Consider the following 23,673-nt stretch of genomic DNA (forward strand, 5'->3'; position numbering starts at 1 on the left):
TGGCAGGAGTAGGGAACTTTGGTTGATCTCTGTTAGTGAACATGCGAGTTTAATGCCTTTTGGGTATTCCCTATTCTAATTTGTCAAATCCAGTTTACGACATGAAACAAAAATAAGTGTGGGCACAAACTTGCAGTTACAAGTAAGTCGTGGGAATGTATTGTACAGCATGGTGGCTATAGTTAATACTGTATTGTATATTTGAAAGTTGCTAAGAGAGTAGATCTTAAAAGTTCTCATCACAAGAAAAAAATGTTGTAACTATGTGTGGTGAGAGATGTTAACTAGCCTTACTGTGATGATCATTTTGCAATATATACATAAATGATCTTGTTGTGCACCTGAAACTAATATGTTATATGTCAATTATATCAATAAAAAAAGCATGGGTAGTTAGAGGGAGCTTTTGTCTTTGCTAGAAAGTCAGAGGAAATACATGTAGGAACCTTTGGGGAAGTATCAACATGCTCTTTCTATTTATTAATAAGGCCACATGATACCACATCATCAACAAAAGACCATTTAAGCAGGGTGAATCCATAACGTATGGCCAAACCACCTTGGGAATTGGCAGGAAGATTCTCAGTCCATGAGTCAGAGGAACTCCGTTCCATCTGTTCCTTTGGTGCAGAGATCATTGTTCCCTCCTCCTTGATGAGGGCTTGTTTGTGTTGAAGCGGAAGTCAGAAGTTCTCTCTTGGCCACTGCTGAACCTCATATGTGACGGAAGCAATGTCATCCAACAAAGTGCCATCTTAAGAGCGGTGATCCTACCCCTCATGTGTTATGTGACTAAGATTAGGTATGGTTTATATGTGACTTATGAAAGTTGATACATTGCTTTAGGGTTATGCCAGGTAAATGTAACCTAAATGGCCTGAAGAAAAAACATGGAGGATTTCTTTTGGTGACCCCCAATTTATCATTTCTGCTTTTGGCATATGTAGAATTAACTTGAAATGAAGCTCATATGTACTTAGATTTTGTTTTCATTATTATTATTCTATATCTGGAAAATTCTGCCCTGTGTATATGTAGGTATTACCAGCCTGTCTCTTATAATGGCCTTATCCTCCTTTCTCTTGGAACCAGCTAGCATCCTAAACCTTATATTGCAAATCTTAATTTTTGTTGTTGTTGGAAAAAAGAGAAAGTACAAATAGATTTAGAACCTTCAAAATCTTCAGTGCCTTAGAAAAGGAATTTGCAAATCCCTGTTTGGGGTTATGTGTTTGCTTCTTCTCTGTTAGGTTTCTCAAGAAACTTCTGGGCTGTTCCAAAAGAGGAAATTAGGTTGAGGCAAACTGGACCTTATGACAGTCAGGCAGGGTGTGGCCACAATAAGATGTCCTAGGAAAACCCTACAGCAGTGATTCTCAACATGGCTGTAGACTAGAATCACCCGGAGGAGATTTTCTAAACATTTTGTTACCCAGGCGGAACTGTAGACATCCCATCAGCATCTCTGGGAGTGGGATCAAGCATTAGCATTTTTTATTTCCTCCCCAGGTGACTCCAGTGTGCAGCCTGGGTTGAGAACCTCTGTTGTCCAGCTTAGGTCACCATTCAGAGTGTCTTCAAAGATGTTTATTCAGGGGCGCCTGGCTGGCTCAGTTGATGGCGCATGACTCTTACTCTTAGGGTTGTGAGTTCAAGCCCCATGTTGGGCATGGAGCCTACTTAAACTAAAAAAAAAAAAAAAAAAAAAAAAAGTGTTTATTCAAGAGCCTGCTGTACGTCAGGGACTCCTTTGTTCCACTCAGGAACTGTCTTACTGGGAAAAGATCAACTGAAGAAAGGAGGCAGTTCTCCCTGAACCAACGTAGTGAAAGGAAGATGGGAAGGACATTAGAAATAACCTCAAATCATGCTTAAGACCAAAACAGCTAAAGCAAAGCACAAAAAGAATTGAAAGGAAAGCTACCATTTGTACAGGATTTTAAAATATAAAAATAAAATGTAATATTGTTGGAATCTTAAACGTTCCAAATATCATGTGGTGAAAGGAGCCACTGTTGAAATAGCCCGTTACTGTCATCTTACTACTTGACTGAGTTGGTCAAAAGTCAGTCTAGAATTGGACTGTCCAGTGTAAATGGCAGGCGCTACCCATCTGAAGCTGTTGATTAATTGCAGTGTGAGATCACACAGTGCATTGTGAAGACTTAGTGTGAAAAAACACAAAATATTTCGATTTTTTATATTGATTATACCATAAGGTGGTATTTTGAATACACTGGGTTTTAAGATAAGATGTTATTATTAATATTAATTTACCTATTTCTTTTAGTTTCTAAGCATGGCTACTAGAAAATTTAAAATGATATATGTGGTTCACAATATATTTCTAGTGGTCAGTACTAGTCTAGACACATGGTCTCTTGGCCTTTTTCATCTCATTCCTTCACTCCCCTCTTCACGTTCTTGCCCAGCTCGGAGCCCAGGTTACTGGAATGCCGTTTCCAGAGCTAGCCCTCCCCACTTTTGCTCCGGTGCTGACCGTTGTTTGGTTCACAGTTCGGGGTGGGTGCTTAACTGAAGGAGATGACAGCGTGCCACCTCATCAGGCTGCTCCTGTGTGGCTCGCCAGGTGGGGCTTTGCCATGCTGCAGAGTATACAAATGGACTATCTCTTGGCTACTGTGGAGCTCTAAACAGCAGCACCTTTTTTATGTAGCTGTGTCACGGAAGGAGTGATTTTCGTTCCACAATAAATATGCAGTATAACATGGCAGTCATACAATTTGAAGTGTAGGCTCTCGTCTAAAGATGCCATTCATTGTAAGAAACATCATTATTACAAGTCCTACTAAAAGAGAAAAACTGTTGGCAATTAAACCACAACGTGGCATAGACGATAAGATGTACCCCCAAAGCAGGTGCTGACGTATGAAAATTCCATCAAGTTTGAAGTTGACGTAATATGGTACCATAATGAAGCATATAGGGTCAGGGAGGAGGAATGCCTAACATTTCCAGGTAAGTCAGGGAAGACTCTGAACAAAGGAGATGTTTTTGTTCAGATTTGACCCCCCTACCCCCCAATAAAAGGTCAAAATACTGATAGTGACGGCAGTGACGGTGGATCAGTGGATGATAGCTCATATTCGCAGAGTGCTGCTGCACCCCAGACACTTCGGGAAGATGATCTTCTTTCTTGTTTAGTCCTTATGACAGCCCTCTGGAATCAGCACTATTATCACCCTGTTGTACAGACAAGGAAATTGAGGATTAGGAATTCTCAGCAGACAGGTTACGAAGGGCATTCCAGGCGGAGGACAACACCGCAAATCTTGGGATGAAAGACATGAAGTATTTGGGGAATGGCAAGAGACTTGGCATGGCTAGATCACAGGGCATATGGGAAGAACACAAGACCAAAAAGGGGAGGAGAATCACAATAGGACTTGCTAACAATCTGAACTTTGTCTTACGGGCAACAGGGAGCTTTTGAAAAGTAGTATGTATGGGAGTGACGTGGTCACTTTGGGTTTGTTTTGTTTTGGTGCATGGGATCCTTTTGCTTTGTGTTGTTAAAAAATGCATTATAACCAAGAGCAATATAAAGAAGACTTGGAATAGTAAAAGACGGGGAGGTAGTCTGTCAAGTTATTCTCCGGTAGTCCAGGCAAATAATGTTAAGAGCAAAAGCAATCACAGAAAACTAACAAAGGAAGGGACCTATTTATAAAGCTTTTAAGGATTACAGGACTAGATGACCCAACTGAAATGCGGAAATGAGAGCAAAGGATCACTCCCCTTTTTCTTGCTTGGATAACTGGCATGATACTGAAGAGGAGAACCAGATTTGGGACTGAAAGCAATGCAGGAAACCTTAAACACACTGATTTGACATATGAATGAGACACCTGGGTAGAGACATTGGGTTTATGAGAAAGCACTGGACGAGACTACCGTCTCATAGAGGGTAGAAGTTCAAGTCATAGGAATGAATGAGAAAGCCGAAAGAAAGGGTGTAAAATGAGAACTTGTAGTAGCATTAGAGTTTTTAAGCACAGGATATAATATAATAACCATAACTGAGAAAAGCTACTTCCATACTTTCATAATATTTGAGTATTTGGCAGGAAAGCTAGTTTTCTTTTAGAAGTCTTATCACTCAAAGTCTTAAGCAATTGAGTTCTTTATTCCTGAGAAGTCACACACATGCGTGGTGACTCAGTTGTTTCACATTTAGGCTAATTTTTGTATGAGCTGCAATTCAGTTCTTCTAACAATCATGATGATTTAATTTTTCTTTTGTAAATCATATCCTGTTGCCACACTCAAGTAGAGATGATGTGTTTGTCCTTGTGTCAACCTTCCCTTCTCAGAATGCCCTTAAATAGTTACTTGACCAAACTGTGGTACTTGTTTTTAACTAATTTCATTTCCTGGGCAGAATAGAAAGTAATTTTAAGGGCTCCATCTTTCAGAGTTACAATCCATGGTATCTAAGCCTTTTTCCGTACATGGTTTTTCTTTCCCACAGTAGGCTCTTGTTGATTCCAATTTATAGCTCAGTTCAGAGTAACCTTGTGCAGGCATTCTTTGAGCTCGTGTTTTCCCACCCTCAGATCAAACATAGTCATAATGATATGGCCTTCAAAAGTGTGATGCTCATATTAAAAGTCCCCATAAACATGGCAGGGACCCTGTAATTGAAAGAAGGCGCAGAGCAACTGATTAGATCCCAGGTATAGATCTTGTAGGTGGTCTTTGCGTGCTGTTAAATTGGTCATTTGTATTTATAGCTTTGGCAGGGAGGGCTGAACCTAAACTGGTGCTAATGCCAGCACTCCCCCACACTCGGTCCCATCTCATTCTGCGTCCGTTTTAGCTGCATCCATGCGTGGAACCAAATCACAATGAGTCTGGATGACCCGAGCTAGTCCTAGTTCCTCAAACTCTCCTCCGAGGTCCTTTGACCAGATGAGATCAGACGTATTCTTTATGTCAAGAAACTTTTCTAGTACAAAGTAAATAGATAAATTTATAAAACTAAAAAACAGACAAAACAACAACTCTGATTTCCCACACTGAATGCAAAAACGATCACCTAAATAGCTGACTACCCCATGACAGCTGAGACTGTCTGGTCCTATTCGCTCTCTCATCCCGACATCATGGAGGCTCAGCCCATATTCGGTGTAATAATTATTTGTGGAAATAATGAACAAACAGGCTTGTATATCTTATGAAGTACCTGGAGGCTTTTTTCTTTTTTCTCCTCTGTGAGTTTCCTGTTTAAATTCTTTCAGAGCTGGTAAATCATGCCAGAACTTGGTGCGGTCCACTTTTGGTCTATAATGCATATCTGTGGTCAAACCTCCTAGATATCAAAACATCTTTCTATGTCACAAATATGCATATAATCCCTTCTTAATAAATACTTAGATTAGATTGACAAGGTACATACTGAACCTCAAACTCTAGACTGATCTCTTCAACCCCCAGCATATTCAAGCTTTAAGCTTACAGAGAACAGGAAGGACCAATGATCTGGACGGTGTAACCTGTGAGAAGCAATAATTCTTACATATTTTACAGAGCTTGAGGAAGGAAGAACTCTGGCTGGGGGAATGCGTGCTCTCTGTGGGACAAACCATCTTCTTGAACACCTCACTTTCCAAAAAAGACCAGCAGAGCTAGCTCCAAATAACTTCAAATGGTCAAAAATTAAGATAGTCTGTTGTGATTTCTGGGTCACTGAAATAACACAGCGGTGGTCTTTGGAAAGTGAAGCTACTATTTTATCAAAGATTTATTAAGTAGAGTCTTTTCTGAAAGGGTTAGTTTGAATCGGTTTATTTTGTTTTTTTTTTCCTTACCAGAAATTTCTACAAAGAGTACAATTCCCCCCCCATCCCCAAGTTATCTTCTCTCTCCCTCTCTCCCCTTCCTTCGTGCCCTCTTTCCTCCCTGTCTCTTCCTCTGTTCTTTCCCTTCCTACTCACCCTCCCCTTAATATCTTTAATTTACTCAATTTTTCTTTTTTGGCCAAACATCCAATAAGTTGTCTTTCCAAAAACTCTAGTTCTCTTTTTCTTTTCCTTTCTTTCCAATGAAAATTTCAGGAGAAGAAGAAAAATGTCTAAATTAATTTTGTGTGTGTATAAAACTGATATAAGTACCTGGAAAAGATTATACCCACCCACCCCCCAAAGAAAGAAAACTACAGATCAATCTCACTGTAGTTTTAAGTTTTGTTTTGTTTTTTAAGATTTTATTTATTTATCTGACAGAGAGAGACAGTGAGAGAGGGAGCACAAACAAGAGGGAGAAGCAGGCCTCCCGCCGAGCAGGGATCCCGATGCGGGGCTCGATCCCAGGATTCTGGGATCATGACCTGGGCCGAAGGCAGACGCTTAATGGCTGAGCCACCCAGGTACCCCAAAGATTAAGACAATGGCACATTTCATGACCAAATGGAGTTTATTCCTACAATGTAAAGATGATAGGATATTGGGAAGTCTATTAACATAACTCATCACTGTTAGAGCTCTAACAAGAAAACACCTATGATCATCTCTTTCAATGCTAAAAAAAGGCACAAAATTCAACATCAATTTTCCATTTAAAGCTGGATAAGACATCAAGTGCCATATACTTCCTTATTATAATAAGAATTAATGTGTCAGCCTCAGATTTGCAACTCCTATCATAGACAGAAGATCAGTGTATCCAATATATAAGAGCTCCGAGACATTGTTAAGAAACAAGACCAATATTCAGTACAAAGGCAAATAATATGAATAGTGACAGAAACTGCTTTTCAAACATATGAGAAGGTGCCACTCTCCAATAAAAGAAGTGCAAAAGAAATTCCATTGAAATTCCATTTTCCGTTTATGAGATTGGCCAAGTTACAAAAGGTAGATAACGAACTCTGTTGGCGGTGTCATACCGTAAACCCCTGTCCTCTGTTGCTTATGGAAGTATAAACTGTTACAATCCGTGTGGAGGTCTATTTAGCCGTATCTATTAAAGTTGCATATGCATCTGCCTTTTGTTTTTTTTTGTTTTTGTTTTTTTTAAAGATTTTATTTATTTATTCGACAGAGATAGAGACAGCCAGCGAGAGAGGGAACACAAGCAGGGAGAGTGGAAGAGGAAGAAGCAGGCTCATAGCAGAGGAGCCTGATGTGGGGCTCGATCCCGTAACGCCGGGATCACGCCCTGAGCTGAAGGCAGACGCTTAACCGCTGTGCCACCCAGGCGCCCCATGCATCTGCCTTTTGATTGTCAGTTCTACTTCTAGATGCAAACCCTCAGATGCTTACACACGCAAAGTGATTTCGATACCATGCTACTTCTTGAGACATTGATGGTAGCAGCAAAAGATTGGTGACAACCTCAATGATCATCAATAAGGAAATTGGCAAGGTATGGTACTTCCATACAATGGAATACTAAGCATCTGCTTAAAAAACTGAGGAAAGTCTTTATGCATTGACATGGAAGAACATCTAGGGTATGTTTTAAGTGGAAGACAAGGGTCGGAAGACCCAGTATAAGTAAAGGAGAAGAAGAAGAAGAAAAATGGATACTGCTTAACAAAAATCTCTGAGGGCAAAGAGAAAACTAATCTGGGACTGATATTTATCTGGTTCTTACCATATCAACCATGCAGGTTGTCTGTCCTGTTTAGTTGGTACCCAGGCTTTTGTTAAATAGTTAGAATATTACCCCTGTAAATGCCCAGGCAGGTTCATTATCGAGTGGGTAGAAAATGGATGGATGGGGTTCAGAAATGACATGCAGACTTTCCATAAATCTTTTAAAATCAATGTGTACCTCTTCAAAAAATTAAACTAATTTTTTAAAACAACTTTCTGTGATACTTTGCACTTATATTTTTTTCTTTCAAGACTGCTTCTCCCTTCAAGTTTTCCTACTGTGATACCAATTGGGGTCCCTTAGCCTGCGAAACCTAGCCCTTCATGTTCAGTTTCCGAGGAATCAGTAATTAAATGCTCTTATTCACAGCCTCTTTCCCTCCACTGAAGACTGGGATGGACCACTTAGAAGGAAATTTGAGGGCCTTTTTTGTATTTTCCTTCTCTCATGAAAGGAGAGCCAGATCTATGAGCTAGTACCTTGGCTTTCTTTCCTAATGGTCTCCTCCTCAACACCCTTCCACAGCAGCTCTGGACACTGGAATCCGCCCAGCCTATGTGCGCACACGCACACACACGTCGATTGCCATCACTCATTTTGCTCATGGCAGTCACGCTCTTATGATGACTCTAACTGAAAAGTCCAGGAAGAGGCCTCTTTCCTCGAATATGTAGGGCGTTTCACTTTTCCCTCATCTTTTGTCTCCTGTTCCCATAGTCCTGTTGTCCATTACATTTGGGTCCTCTTACCTCACCATTACGTAGATAATCTTAGGTCTTTCGATGAACTCTTTCCTGAACATACAGTGAGAGTGTAGGGATCTACATTTCAGATGACCCTGACACAGGCCACCTTCTGAACGTAACCACAGGGTAGCGCCAGTTCTCATTCATTTTTATCTGAAGAGGATTTTCAGGATCTGACCTCTCCTATGGATGCATGTATTTTACGCCTTATCTGTAATTTTTGAAAGAAAGGCTTTGTCTGCTGTTTTTAAGCAGTGTCTCGGAACTACGTGTTACGTGGAAGAGAGGTGAGTGGTGGCTTGGTTTGGAGAGAAGTGTAGGACGAGTATTATTAACTCTTACTGGTCTCTGGAGCAGCAGCTAGTTAGACGGACGTGCGCATGCGTGCGCGCACATATGCCGGCTGCAACAGCTCCAAGCTTAGGAGACCAAGCTGCTGCGTCATATGACTAGGGGGCGTTAATAAGTACAATGTGTTATTTTTAGAGCATGATTATTATCCCACCCCTGCCTGCTGTGAGAAACACCAGTTGGTTGAAAGTCTCCCTCAAGTGTTCAGTTCAGACAGGGAGTTGGGAGGATGCTTCCAACAGCTGAAACACAGTGCTTCCCTTAATCCCCGCGGCAGTTCTTTGAAGCTGATTTTGTTATTACTGACTTTCCAGATAAGGAAACTGTGAGGATTTCAGTAACTTACTCAAGGTCAGTGTGATCTCGGTGCCAATGTTGATACTGTGCCATCCTAATAACTTGGAAAATCACTCCTTTTCTCTGGGTCCCAAGACCGTAGGGCCTAACTAGAAATAACTATTTTCTCTCACCATCTAAATGAGAAAAATACGAGAGGAGCAGACTTGCCTGCCATAGCTCACCCCCGAGGGGCTCCTGTTCCTGGAGTCCTGATAGAAGCCCTCATTCTACCTTCCCCAGCAGCAGCAACAAGAAGTGTCATCTGTGCTTTGGAAAGAATTGTGGTGACAAGTAGTTAAGTATTTTATGGAATCAGTCTCGAGCTCTGCATTCTTGCATAATAGCTATTTTCATGATAAATTGCTTCATGTAATTGTTGGCACGGCGGCCACTTCCTCTCTGGATTCTTGACAACTATCAGCAAGGTTTTAATCAGTGATTGGTTGCAGTTGCCATCACGTGACTTCTCTTTGAATTACTCAGTTGGTGTCGTCTTCATGCTGGAAGAACTTGACACCTATACTGCCTTCTGGGAATTGTTTTGCAGAATACGTATCATATAATATGTGATTTTGCAGATAATGTATGACTCTGGAAGGATCTCTTCGTTCTTTCAAATATACACGTCTGTTTTTTCTGCTGAGTCAGCTTTGCTGTGGAAGCATGGTGGCAGCGCTCGTAGGAGCCCAGGACTGAATGAGATCAGACCATGTGTGGGGAGCATTTAGCACAGAGCCTGGCTCTATTTGTCAGCACCTGCTGCTTGTGTTATATTTTCAGTCATTTTATCACAGTCTTATCAGATGGTTCAGAGAGGGGAGCTCAGAAAGTCAATCACAGAAGTATTACTTTCTCCGCGGTGTGAATAGCTGCAGTTCGAATTCAAACGGCACACAATAAATAATTCCAGTGAGAAGTCTTAAGTACTAGAAGGAAGATCACGTTCATCTTGTCCATCTCCTCTAAAAGTAAGCCAGAAGCAGTGGTTTTCTACAGGATTGTATTCTTTCACCATTAAAATATTTTTTTAAGTGTAAATGTAATTTCTGTAGTTACATCTTATTGATGGAAAGCATTTAAATAATTCCATGAAAGATGGCATGCCTTATGGCTCTCATGCCATGGCTACCCCCAGTCAACAACATTACCACCTAGTGGCCACCGGGTTGCACTGCAAACACATGATCCTTGAGACCCCCAGAGTCCTAGTACCTTGTCTCAGTGGCTGAAAGTGACTGAAGATGACAGTAAATACCACTAGAGGAAATGACTTTATCTTTGATAACTGTTAATTACCGGAACTTCAAATTTTGTTTTATAGCAGATGGGAGATTTGTGAGACTTTGAAATGTTGCAAGCTGAGGCTAGAGAACGTGATCATTTAATTTTTTTAACCCTTTTACTAATCTTTTGAATTGAGACGAAATATATCTACCTTTCTCTACTAGTTTTTATATTTAGGTTTTGATTGGTTTCTACTATTTTTCACCTGAAAGTTAAAAATGTGCATTTGAGTAGATCAAAGGGGATAAACAATGTTTTTTTCACTATAGGAAATATGCAATGTCAATTCATGTCTTTTCATAAAGTTAGCAAACTTGAGTGCTTAGCTGATCCTTGACAGCACATCCCTTCTCCACTTCCGAGTCTGGCACCAGGACCTTTGTTATTTATCATTTTCCCTCTCCCCCTAACATCTACCAACTTGTTGACATTCAAATTATTCATTGAAACCATCTGCCTACTGAGCTCATCTCACCATCCCAGTTCCTTGCTGAAATAAATGAAATATGGAGTAATTGTAATCATTCTAGGGAAGTGGAATATATTCAAATAGGTAATGTAGGAATCCCCTAAAAAATCTGAATTGCTATTCTTCCCAGGAGGGCACTCTTCTTCCCTTACCGTCTTCCCTTCGGTTTCATGATTCCAGGATTAAGCCTCGTTGCTAACATGATATATGTGCGTGATTATCTGCTTTCTTAAACGTAAGCTTCCTCTGGCATTGGTTCCCAGTTTGTACTCATGGCTGCGGCATTAATTGTAATTGGTCTGAGCTTCGTGTGGTGAAATAGGCTCCGACATATTGCCAGCAATTAATGGAGCTAGATAGTCCTGGGTAAGATTCAAGGGATGGGTTTTGCATCTCTTTCAGATTATTTTCTTATTTTTTTACTATAATCTCCTGGGAGATTGTAGTGAAAAGAGGGCTGGCTTTAGAATTACACAAACCTGAGTTCAAATCTCTAACTATCTGACCTCGGGGAAACTTACTTTATACAAACAAGGCTTAGTTCTCTCATCCTAAAGACAGATGATAACACCAATACTGTAAAGTTACTGTGAAAATCAAATCAGCTACCATATGTCAGCCGTCCAGTACAATATCCATCATAATCATATGTATAAATATTCTCTGCCTTTCCTTTCCCCTCTCCTTATGGTCCCTTGTGCTTTGATGTGACTTATTTCTTAAGCCAAGTCAGATTTAGTTTCATCTACGATACTTTGTTGACCATGGATCCTTTTACCATACTCGCAAAGATATAGCTGTTCAAACTGTTCATTAAATATTAATTCAGGTCTTATTATGTTCTAGGCACGGTGCTACTTGCTACTGGGGCAGGATGAGTAAAATGAACACAACTTTGCCTCTGGAATTTATATTTGCTCGCAGAAATTATAGCCTGTTGGCATTAGAAATCCATAGGGTGTATTCTGATTATCTCTTGCTATATAACAAACCACTTCAAAATTTGATAGCTTAAATCGACAATGTATGGCTATCTACCATAGTTCTGTGGGTCGTCTAGACTGAACTGAGTTGTTCTTGTCCTGGGTCTCCGTGAGGTTAGAGTCAGAAGGTGGCTGGTTTTAGAATCATCTGATGACTTCTTCATGCACATGTCCGGATCCTGGGCTGGGATGGATGGCACAGGTGGGGGTTGGCTGGACCTCTGAATCCATGCAACCTCTCCGCATGGCTTGGGTTTCTTCACAGCATAGTGTTCTCCAGGTAGTTAGACTGACTTATGTAGTGGCTAACTCTTTCCAGGGAAAATGTTCCAAGAAAAGGGAAGCAGAAACTTCCAACCCTCTTAAAGTCTAGGGATAAGATATCGTGTCACTTTTGGTCAAAGAAGTCACAAGCCAGCCCAGTTGCAAGGGAGCAGAGCAATAGACACCACCTCTCCGCGGAGAACAATGCTTATGTCCAAAGAAGGAAAGATTTGATGGTGGCCATCCTGGAGATAAGCTACTGCCATGTTTAATTGATGGTTCCTCAGTTTCATGGCCCTTGACACCTAGACTCTTAACTAGTGGATTCTGGCTTTTATTTGACTTAGTCTGTCAGGATTTGCAAAGCTGACCATTAGTGCTTGCCCTAGGAAAAGGCATCATTGTTGTCTTTCGGGATCAGATAAATAGCAAACTATAGATGTTTGCTCTGGTCCTTATAACTTCTTCAAGATAGATGGTGTTTCTGGGGAATGAGGTTTTGTCCTCCTCTATATTCCTCTAAAGAAAACTTCTTATTTCTCTGCGTTACTACATGGGAAGAAATAAACAGCCTCGTAAGTAGTAGCCTCACAAACCCACCCTACCATAGGACTCACATGTGACATGCCTGTTTTAGCACATGAGAACCATCACCATCAGCTGGGATAGATTTCCTAGGACTCGGTATCAGGTCCCATTTGCTACAGTTTCTACTCCACTTCTTTTGAGATTTTTGTCCTTGGAGTTGAAGCCCTAACAATTCAGCCCTCTGAGAGCTGAACACTTTGTGCACTTGACATGTTGGAAACTTTCCTCCTTCCTTTTCCCAGGGACAACTTACTCTCCTGGGCCCTTCCCTACAACCTTCTCTTCATCTTATTTTAAATATGGTACAGTGCCTTGAGAAACTGAAAAGCACAAAAGTCATTTGCTTTTCCAGTACAGGCTTAGTAAGAGAGAAGAGAAAGTCTAAGCTGCCATATTCTTACTATCAGCTCAATTTAAGGTGAGGATTTAACTATTTTTATACATTTCAAAGGCATAACTTATCAGAAAAGTGACAGAATTGGGAACATGGGGGATGGCTGGGTGGCTCAGTCTGTGAAGCATCCGCCTTCAGCTCAGGTCATGATCCCAGGGCCCTGGGATCGAGTCCCACTTCGGGGTCCTTGCAGGGAGCTGCTTGTGCGCACGCTCTCTCTCTCTCTCTCTCTCTCTCTCTCTCTCCCCGTGACAAATAAATAAATAAAATCTTTAAAAAAAAAAAAAGAATTGGGGAAACATAGGTGTTTCTTTTCCTGTAACTCTTACCTTCAATGTAAATGAAGCCCAGTGGTAAGTTCTGCGTGGCTTTCTGGTGGATCACGATTTGCCGTCAGCCCCTCTGTGGCCAGGTTAGTGGTGCTCACTCTGATAGAGCTGAAGGCCAGGTGGTACCCTCCTGCAGAAGAGCATTTGCCGGCATATTTTAATCTTACATGAATCCACAGAGTCGGGGGTCTTCTCCCAGGAAGGTAGAGTATGTTTTAAAGACTCATGAAGACTCTTGTTAGCTATAGCAGACAGTGTGGTCACAGGAGATCAGGATATCCCTTATACTTGTATGGGTTCTAGCCGTGCTTGTCAACGTTGTTATAGCTGACAGTCTTAACTATGAGCTGCTGAATAATGGGGAAAATAGATCTGACCCATCGTACTGTGCATAGATAGGCTTTAAAATGCCTTCTGATAGGGCTGGGGTCGAGGGAGTGGCTGATACAATGTATAGAGCCACTTCTGTATCACATTCAAAATAATATTTTTTTCAATTGCTGATTCATCTACCAGTTTTCTGTTCCTGAAAATGTAGGTAAGAAACCAGAATGTGGAATTTGTATTAAAGTCCTTACGTTTTGATTACATCTTCCAGGTGGATCGATTTGAAACTCTGCCTGTCCTAATTTTAGATAATGGCATTGTTTCCTTGGATTTATGAAACCTCTTCTCCAGGGGCACACTTCATACACTCTGAGATTTAAAAACCCTGTGTGTCTCTCTGCATAGAGAGAGAAAGAGACAGAGACAGACAGACAGATTTCTCAAAAATATTAAATGGACAACATCCAAGAAGCATCTAAGGAGGAAGAAGCTAGGAAAGAAGCCTAGATTGTTTCTCGCAAGCTGTGATCATCCCAATGCAACCAAGATCAATGAGCTGTCAGGAAAAAGGAAAAAACAAATTCCAAGCAAAACTATCTAAAGTAATAGCCAAAGGGATCAAGAAAACCACTGGCTGGATAAACTGTGATAAATGGTGGCGGTTTGTTTATTTTTAAATTTTGTTCCTATGTGTAAGTCCCTCTTTGAGCAACAGTTGCAGTGTAATACAAACGTTTTGTACTGTGTGACACTCGTCTGTGCGAATCTTCCAAAGAGTGGGAGGGCGCAGTGAGGAAGTCCTCTTTTCTTGTTTGCACAGCTCTTTCTCACACTATTGCCGCGTTCTCTTCCCAGGACCCCAGGTGCCCAAAGTTATAGTCCAGTTATTGCACGAATGGGGCATGCTGATCCTCGGGCACAACGGCTTCCTGTGCTCGTACCATTCTCACACGCTCCTCCTCCCTCTTAGCTGGCTGTCCTAGTGACCCCAAAAAGATTGCTCCACTGCCCAGAGGACACCCCAAGCAGCCACCTCGGCTCTGGTGCCCAATGATATAACCAAGCCACTGGGATCCCCGTGATTTACCTACACATGGGATCCCACATCATCTAGAATGCCTCTCACATACCGGTTGTACTTTTCAAGCAAAATGCTTTTAGCCACTTGCATGCAATTATCGGTGGAGATTTACTCCTTAATAGTATTTTCAATGTGCTGATACCAAATGTTCCCACTCTTCTACGACCGATCTGGGGAAAATAGAGCTATCACCAGGTGGATAGTCAAACGGTATCGTGGCTCCTCCTAAGAATACAAGAATCCTAAAAGTGATCTGTTCTTAGCCCTTTCTGAAAAAAAGATAGCCCTTCTTCTTCTGGCTTTTCTCTGCCCTTCCACTGACACAGCAGTTCCAAGAGTAGAGTCAGAGCCCCATGGTGCTCCCCGAGGGCTGGGACACAGCAGTGATAAGCAGAAAGCTGAGGCCACAGGTGAGTGGTGCATGCTGGTGGGACTGCTGAGCTTGGCCCTCAGACCCCTCGGTGGGGATCCCGGGGCTGCAGTCCTCCCCCTTGGGAGGACTGGTCCCTTCTCAGGTTTATTCAACACTCGTTTATTAAGTTTCCAATATGTAGTATTCTAAATGCTCAGAGAGCCAAATCTGAAATTTGTTTGGTTGACTTACTAATGTCTGTCTCCCTTCCTTTAAGTATACAGTCTTCAATGTACCTGTAATAAGTTCTGGATGATTCCTACTTCGCGGCCATATTGCTACACATTAGCCATCATTATGTATGAGCAGTACAGAGATAGATTTCTTTTTTAAGCCCATTCTCATTTTGAGGAGAAATAGGTCCTTAAGACAATCTTCTCAGTCTTATTTCCAAGGGTCTGATATAAGCCGGTCATTACTGATTTCTTTGGTCAGCTGATGGCATGACCAGCAGGTCTGGACCTCTTGTCCCAGGAAAACCTATCTTCTGATGTAAACGAACAAAAACCATGTCAGGAGCTGGTAATCATCATTAACAACCATAGGCATTTTCTGGCTAATGGCTCTTCACATGTAAAGTGTCCTGCTGTGGGATCCAGGGGCTTCCGGTTCTCGTCCTCAAGGAGCTCACCGTCTAGTTGAGACAGGGAGGACACCCCATGGTAAGCAGTTATACAGCATGCCACGTACTAAGTGTCAAGTGAAGTCTGGAAGGGCGGAGCAGCTCCCTGGGAGAGTCCTCTTACCTGCAGAAACCTTGCAACTTGGCGTGGTGGTGATGCTCTCTGGTTCATTCTTGGATCTGAACGTCTCCGAACTGCCTGACCTCAGGGCGTGCTGGTGTGGGTGGGCAGGACGCAGCAAGTGGTGGGCCGAACACTACCTGGGAAAGCCAGCTACTCGAACCAGTCCTTGTTCAGCACGCTGGTTGCTGGCTTTGATCTGGAATCGTGTTCCCGTGAGAGTTCTGCCGGCTCCTCCTCTGTCACATCTGACAGGCTCCCCCCAGTTTGGTCCAATTTCAAGGGAAATGAGCTGTTTGTCCGGCCACCATCCCTGGTCTGTGTAAACAAGCAGATGGGCAATTAGTGGCTGTGTCAGGGCCTTGGCCTGCCACCCCGCTTGCACAAACCGAGAATCATCACTCATCTTTTGGACTGTCGTCGTGCAAGCATGAGATAATGGGGACTGCTTGGCTTTCGAGATTTCTTCATGCTGTTTAGATTTCAGTCTTCGTGTCAAAATCCTATTGTTCAAGCATTTTTGGCAAAGCAACCAGGGCCACTCAGTGCATTTGGGGAAAAGAAAATAATTTCAGTTCTGCTCCCTTGATTTTTTTTTTTCTCATTAAACCATTTTTTAACGAGCAGGAAATAGGACCGAGACCTAGAGATCTGTAGGTAATATCTTTCCTTAATTAGCCAAATGCTGACAAGAGAGGTCACCCAGTTGAACGCAGTTTTTTTCTCCTTCTCCCCTTGAAATGGCCATGTGTGTTGTACACCCCGACTGGAAGCCAGGAACAGGCTGGAGCCTCCTGGGCTGCTCGGCCGCCCATGGCCTTGTCAGACTCGCAGGCAGGTCACTCGTCGCCCCAGGGCTATTGTAGTTTGTGTTTACACGAGCATTTCACCCTGGCCAGCGTGTTTCTTCTTGGATTCAAAACACCCAGAGGCTTTGGGGAGGGTTCCCCCGAATTTACCATTTATCTTTTCTGGAGGCACACAGAACTCAGACAGCAGCCCCCCAGTCCCCAGGCCAGTCTCAGCATAAGCCCAGCAGCCCCCCAGTCCCCAGGCCAGTCTCAGCATAAGCCCACAGCACTGTGTTCCCTTTGTTCCTTCTCCAGATGCTGGCAGCCCCTCCTCAGGTTTTTACTTTGTCTCCTTCTGCTTTTAATTTTCTTTGCCCTCTTACCTCAGTTTTCTCTCCCTTCTTCTGTAGCTTTCTGTGTTCCCTGTGCCTCCCCCTCCCCCCCCTTATCTTTTTGGTTTTCTTAGAACGTGCTCTTCAGATTCTTTCTGATTCAGGCATCGCTATCTTTGCCCAGCATCATTCCGACCATTCTGGTCTTTTTCGCTTCTTCCTCACCACTTTCCCTCTTGCGTTCATTCCTTCCCCGGCCCTCCACCTCCACCTCCTACAACGTTGGAAGTTCGTCAGACTGGGAGTGTCTCCGGGTCGAGCCACAGAGATGAGGCAAGAGCACTCAGGGATCCTTTCAGTGCCACATCAGTGGAGTGGTCATCTTTTCCCCATTTTGCCCCAGGGCAGGCATCTGCCGATGGAGCACACCCTGTTCTCTGTGTCCAATCACAACTGTTCTTTGTCAGGCATTTCTTCAGCCTTTATGGGCTATCTGCTGTGTGTGAGGCCCTGAGAAAGAATGATGAATCAGATACGAATTCTAGCCTCAAGGACCCTATAGTTCTGACACAAATCTTACCCCACCTTTCAGTAGCCTCTGATGGAGTTGATTAACCCATCCTTTAGAAACTTCCTTCTCTTTGCTTTAAGCCAGCATTCTCTTTTCTCCTCTCTCTACTTCATAGATACTCCATGATGTCTTCTGTGCCGGTTTCTCACTCTCCTGATCTCCACACTTTGGGGGGCTTCAGGACTCAGCCCATGGATTTCTCTCTCTCTAGCTCTGCTCACTTGCCAGGTGTGATCAATAGCCATCTATATTCAGATGACTCCCCAATTCATATCTCTAGCCCATACCTCTGTCCCCTGCATTCCAGATTTGTACTTCCAACTGCTGGTTCAATGTCTTCACTTGGGTGGATCTCGACTTGGTGTCTCAAACCAGACTTTGATTTCCCTACTTCACCCCCATCATCATCCTCACACGTGCAGAAAGTGGTGGGCCGGCTTGCTTCAAGGTGCTCAAGCCAAAAATCTTGGAAACTTAAACCCTGTCTTATCTCTCACTGTGCAACCAGGCCATCAGCAAATTCTGTCAGCTCTTCCTTCAAAATATATCCGGGATCTGACAACTCTTTTTCACTTCTCCTGCTACTACATTGGTTCAAGCCATCATCATTTCTCACCTGGACTATTGTAATAGCTTTCAAGCGCTCTTCCTGCTTCCGGCCTTGCCCCTCAGATCCTTTTAAAGTAAATGCAAGATTAGGTCACTCATTTCCTTAAAACCCTCCAGAGATTTTCCATTTCATTCACCACAAAATTCAGAGTCTTTACCAAACCTACAAGGCTCGGTGTGATCCGACTCCCATCATTTCACTGTTCTCAATTTTTATCACTCCCTGCCTTCTTCTCTCCACTCTGGCACCCGTAGCCTTCCTGCCGAGCTTTGAGACTGGCCAGCATACTTCCGCTATGGGAAGCGTACGGGCTCTTCCTCTGGTCAGAATGCGTCTTCCCCAGATCTCTGCATGGCAGGCTCCTTTACTTCAATCTGGCCCTAACACCCTGATCAAGTAACACCTCTTCAGACTCTGTTATTGTCCCTTCTCATTTCTCTGGCTTATATAGCTTCGTAGCACTTCATCTCCATTTGAAATATCATGTGTTCATTTTTTCCTGTCTGCTCCCATAAGAAGTATACTTCTTGAGGTCAGAGATTCTGTCCTACTCACTGCTTACAGTATTGGTAGGCGTGCTATCAATATTTTTGAAGTAATGAACAGAAGAGGTTCTTTCAAGGATATACATAAAAGCCACCGTGTAGCTCAGAGGGAGAGAAAGAAGGTATGTTATGAGCACTGAAGTGTGGAATGTGAAGAATATTCCAAGGGAATTGAGTTGATTCCATCGAGCATACAACAGTTATAGTAAATATATCCATTGTAGGTTGAGTGTTATATAATGTCCCAGTCGCCCAGGAGGGATCAGGAGGCTAGGTAATTCTAACCACGCTCCTGACCACTCTGACTAGTGCACCTGTCTTCTGTAGATCAGATTTCTGACCAGTCAGTACTAGACCCAAGGGAAGGTAACAGGGGTTGGGGAGGAGAGGCTGCTGATAGAACCGGGAGGTGCTCCTGGAACAATCACCTGCAGAATCCCTTTGGGGAGAGTGCGAGGAAGACAGAGACGTAAAGGGGCAGTGGAGATTGAATCAGTTAGCAGAGGCGGTTGGAAGTCATACAGATGTACTTCTAAAGACTAAAAATTTTAAAATGAATCGCTGTACCTGGATTGATCAGCAGCCTTCCCTCCACCTAAGTTCCACCCTCTGTAAATGCCACCTGAGCGCTCCATTTCACATTGGGTTGAGGATTGGAGCGTGAAAGTGATGTGATAAGAGCTGTGGAATAAAAAGGTGATACTGGCTACAATGAGTACTGTGAGCTGGAGGCAGGGAGACAAGGACTAGAGGAGACCATTTAAGATGCCATGTAGTAACAGAAGGGAAGAGTGATAAGGATTTGAACTAGGGGGCATTTTATGGGAAAACATATGGGAAGTTAAATATGGATGACATCACCTAAGCCAGGTCCCCAGGATTTAGACAGCTGATAGGATATAAGCTCCATGAAGGCAGAGACCACCTCAGTTGTGTTCACTCCTCTATCTCCAGGACCCCGCACATGATGGGTGCACCCTAAATATTTGCTGGTGGATAAATCTGGGTAATTGGAAGTGGAAGAATGGAAATTTAGGATGACAGTGAGACCCAGAGCTTAAGTGACGGAAAGAATAGAGTGCCCTTCGCCCTTACGGGAAGTGAACACTGCAAGATGAGCATGTACTGAAGACCTAGACTTCACCCTAGAACGTACAGGGTGTATACCTGAATGATGTATACAGCAGGGGTTGGAGATTTGAGTCTAGCACTCATAGCTGGGAAATAACCACAAAGCAGCGATTGGCAAAACTGTAAAGAGATTGAAAATGGAGAGAGAGTAGAGAAAAAAGCAAGCGATGGAGAGAAGGGGGGGGGGCAGCAAACATACCGTAGAGGTAGACAGAAGGAAAAAAAAAAAAATCTGAAGAAATAGGAGAAGCCCTGAGAGTATGCAGCATTCAAGCTAAGGAAAGAAAATTCCAAGGAGCTGATGCTAACTCTTGTGAAGAGGCTGAAGGGGTTGAGTTTCGAAAGGCCACAAAAGCCAGACCACGCATGAAGAGAATGGAGTTCAGTGATCAGAAGTGACCACGGTGTGACAGACTTGCCACAGTGCGATACTGCAAGTGACTCCAGGAGGCAGTGTCCAAATCACATCATTCTTTAATAGTCCCACAGCCATCCCCATGTACCTTGGTCGATCACATATTTGGATCTCAGACCCAAGGTTACCTTTCTCAACACGTACTTTTTACAATGATAAAGCATTTTTCACTGTTACATTATCACCAAGCCTGGAAAAACAAACAAGGCTACCATTTTGATTCCATTATGTGAGTGCACAATTAGAACGGGCTTAGAAGAGGAACCGGAAAAGCAAGGAGTATTCTGGAACATAGCCCTGTCATTACTCTCCCTGTTCCTGCAATACCCTATCATAGCATGACCCACACAGTTCTTATTTTCCTCATGTTACTTAATGGAAGCCCTTTCGCTCATTGTCAGGATTTCTGAGGTGTATAAAAGCTTGAGACTTCCTTCTTTTTTTTTTTTTTAAAGATTTTATTTATTTATTCCACAGAGATAGAGACAGCCAGCGAGAGAGGGAACACAAGCAGGGGGAGTGGGAGAGGAAGAAGCAGGCTCATAGTGGAAGAGCCTGATGTGGGGCTCGATCCCAGAACGCCAGGACCACGCCCTGAGCCGAAGGCAGACGCTTAACCACTGTGCCACCCAGGCGCCCCTTGAGACTTCCTTCTTGATTAAGTGTGCAATGACGAGACCAAGCGAGACATGTGCACCAACAATGGGTGTGTCACCTTCTTTACCAAGTGAGGGGGACAGTTTTGTATTCATTAAGTGCAGTTTGTGAGATGTATACAGTTTATATAGAAAAATGTGAAGGGATTGGTTCTGGGGAGAGAGCTTCTGGGCATTTATATATGATTTTGAAACCCAATGGCTGAGGGGAAGGGAGTGGCTAAAGTAAAGCTGAGTTAGACTATGAATTACTGTTGCTGTAACTTACAATAAGTAGAACCAATGAAACAGGGATGTGAACATTACCAGACTCCTAAATAAAAGTAAAATGAGGAGCAGTGAGCAGGACCACACATGAAAAGCTCTATGTGTTTTATTCGTCAGTTCACAGGGTTCACTTCCTCCCCGTCCCTCCTCCACCCATGCATCGGACAGACATATCCTGGGACTCCTCCCTGTCTGTGTCCCAAGGTTATCTGGACACCAAGGTCACACTCAGGAAGGGAAGGTTATTAATTCAAGGGGATTGAGATAGGATGCCCATGGAATTACCCATTACCCATAACATCTATTTGAAAACAAAACTCTTGGAAACCTTCACATCATGGAAATCATAGTCCAGAATGAAAAAGCTATCAGGTTGTTTAAGGTTGCAACTTAGACCATGGGGAAAAAATGTGTCTGTATCTGCAAGTGTCTCTGGTTTGAAAGTTGGAAGACTAGGGCAGGCTTCCTCCCAGGATATCCAGTACTTTCCCTGCTTCTGGTGGCAGAAACCTGGTTAGTGGTCTGGGCCAGGAAGGAAAGCAATATTCCAGTTTGGGAGAGGAAAGTTAACTCTAGGTTTATGTTTTAAGGTCATGATTTAGAAAAAAAATTAGACTAAATTAAGACTAAAATTTAGAGTAAAATAAGGGGTGCCTTGTATTTAAAGTCAGCCCATTTTAATGTATCTGAATGATTTGCTATCCCTTCTACATGAGTACGTAGGAGTATGTGATCAGGACCTGGGCTGGGCCACATGCGTGCCCTCCGCCCTCTCCTCCAGCCCTTCCTCGTGGGCTCTCCAGCAGCCGGGTAGTTTTAGAAAGAAAGGGACTGGATTCCTGGATGCTACTCGGCTTCCAAACCAACCCTACATAATTCAAATTTGCAAACTGTAACAGAGGTAATGCTGTTCCCCTGAGAATGCCCCAAAGCTGTAGTGCCGTGTTTTGGTTGAACGTTTCGGTATCATGATGTTAGCATTGTGAAGGGCTTACATGCAGGAAAGCGTCTGACTTCCTGTGCAGTGACTGTGGAGCCCCTGCTCCAGAATTAACCAAGGGGATCAGGGTTGGCGAGGGGTCCCTCTTTGAAGAGTGATTCCATTTTCAGGATCAGCCCGCGTAAGAAAAAGAGGAGAGTGTTCAGAGAAAGGTGGTACCTGGATTACCTTTATCTGCTCATTTTTTCATGATGCTGGTTTTTCTTGGAGGGAAAAAGAATAGGTGAAAGTGATAATGGTGGGAATGAGAGAGGCCGGCAGGGAGGTGAGTTTCAGCCACATTTGAGGGAGGGGAGCAACCAGCCGAGTGGAGCCTGGGCAGTGGCCCTTTGGTTTCTTTGGGGTAACGAATAAGAGTCTTGACCTGGGTCTTTGGCATCTGTCTTTGTTTGTTTGTGTTTTGCATCTCTCTCTCTTTTTTTTCCCCCCTTTGAGGCACCCTGAAAAGAAAGGGCAATGGACCTTAGAGTGAGTTAGCATAGAGTGAGAAACGTATCTATCATTAAAGGTTTCAGTTCCTCAATTTGCCACTACCAAAGCCCAATTCCAGAAGCCGTGTGAGAGGAGGAGATTGACTCAAGTGAGCTGGCAGGCAGTCTCATCAGCTTGGTGGTCAAGGGACAGAGCATCCTGAGCTGGGCTCAAGACCATGTTGACATGGTACAAATATAATTTTTCTAATTTTTCTGAAGAAGAAAGAAAAACAGGTTTAAGAAGAGCAGTTCGAGGGTGCCTGGGTGGCTCAACGGGTTAAGTGACCAATTCTTGGTTTTGGCTCAGGTCGTGATCTCAGGGTGGTGAGATTGAACCCTGCGCTGGGCCCTGTGCTCAGCATGGAGTCACCTGTCCCTCTCCTTCCCCCTCTGCCCCTCACCCCCCACTCACCTCAGCCTCCCCCCTCTCAAATAAATAAAATCTTAAAAAAAAAAAAAAAAGGACTTCACCACGCAAAGGTTTAATTTGGTTTTCAGCAGAATCTGGTAAAACAGACATATTGGGGCTAACTCTATTAGTTGAGAACAAATGGAACTGGGTTGGAAATAAATCTCAGGAGTTTCCAAGAACCAGGAAGAAATGAGAAAGGTCAGAATACAGATTATACAGGGCTCTCACTCTCAAAATCCCTCTATAGAGTGAGAGGTATTTTCCTCTTAGTATAAAACTTGAGTTTATGAAGGAGCCCGAGAAAGTGAGAATGGTGTAAGAAAATTCATATTTAATTAAATGAGATGCCCACATTCCTTTTCCCTGTGAATTTCAGAGGTTGTGACAAGAGACAGGAGGGATAGTAAAATGGAGAAGGGGAAGGTAATGTTCTAGAAGAAAAACAGAATTGGGGAAAATTAGTCTGTCCCTTGCTTTTCTCTCACTGACCACTCTAAGCACAATAAATCACCTGCCTCCTGTCTTTCTCTCTCTCTCTCT

The 23,673-nt window shown here is 43.1% G+C and overlaps 1 protein-coding gene across 2 annotated transcripts in view; it reads left to right on the plus strand.

Moving 5' to 3' along the window:
- FMN1 (formin 1) overlaps nt 1–23,673 on the plus strand; it is a 372,175-nt gene that overhangs the window by 285,548 nt on the left and 62,954 nt on the right. The gene's annotated exons all lie outside the window — the stretch shown is intronic.

This window comes from Ursus maritimus, unplaced genomic scaffold (genome assembly GCF_017311325.1).
Source record: "Ursus maritimus isolate PB19 unplaced genomic scaffold, ASM1731132v1 scaffold_35, whole genome shotgun sequence".
Lineage (NCBI taxonomy): Eukaryota > Metazoa > Chordata > Mammalia > Carnivora > Ursidae > Ursus > Ursus maritimus.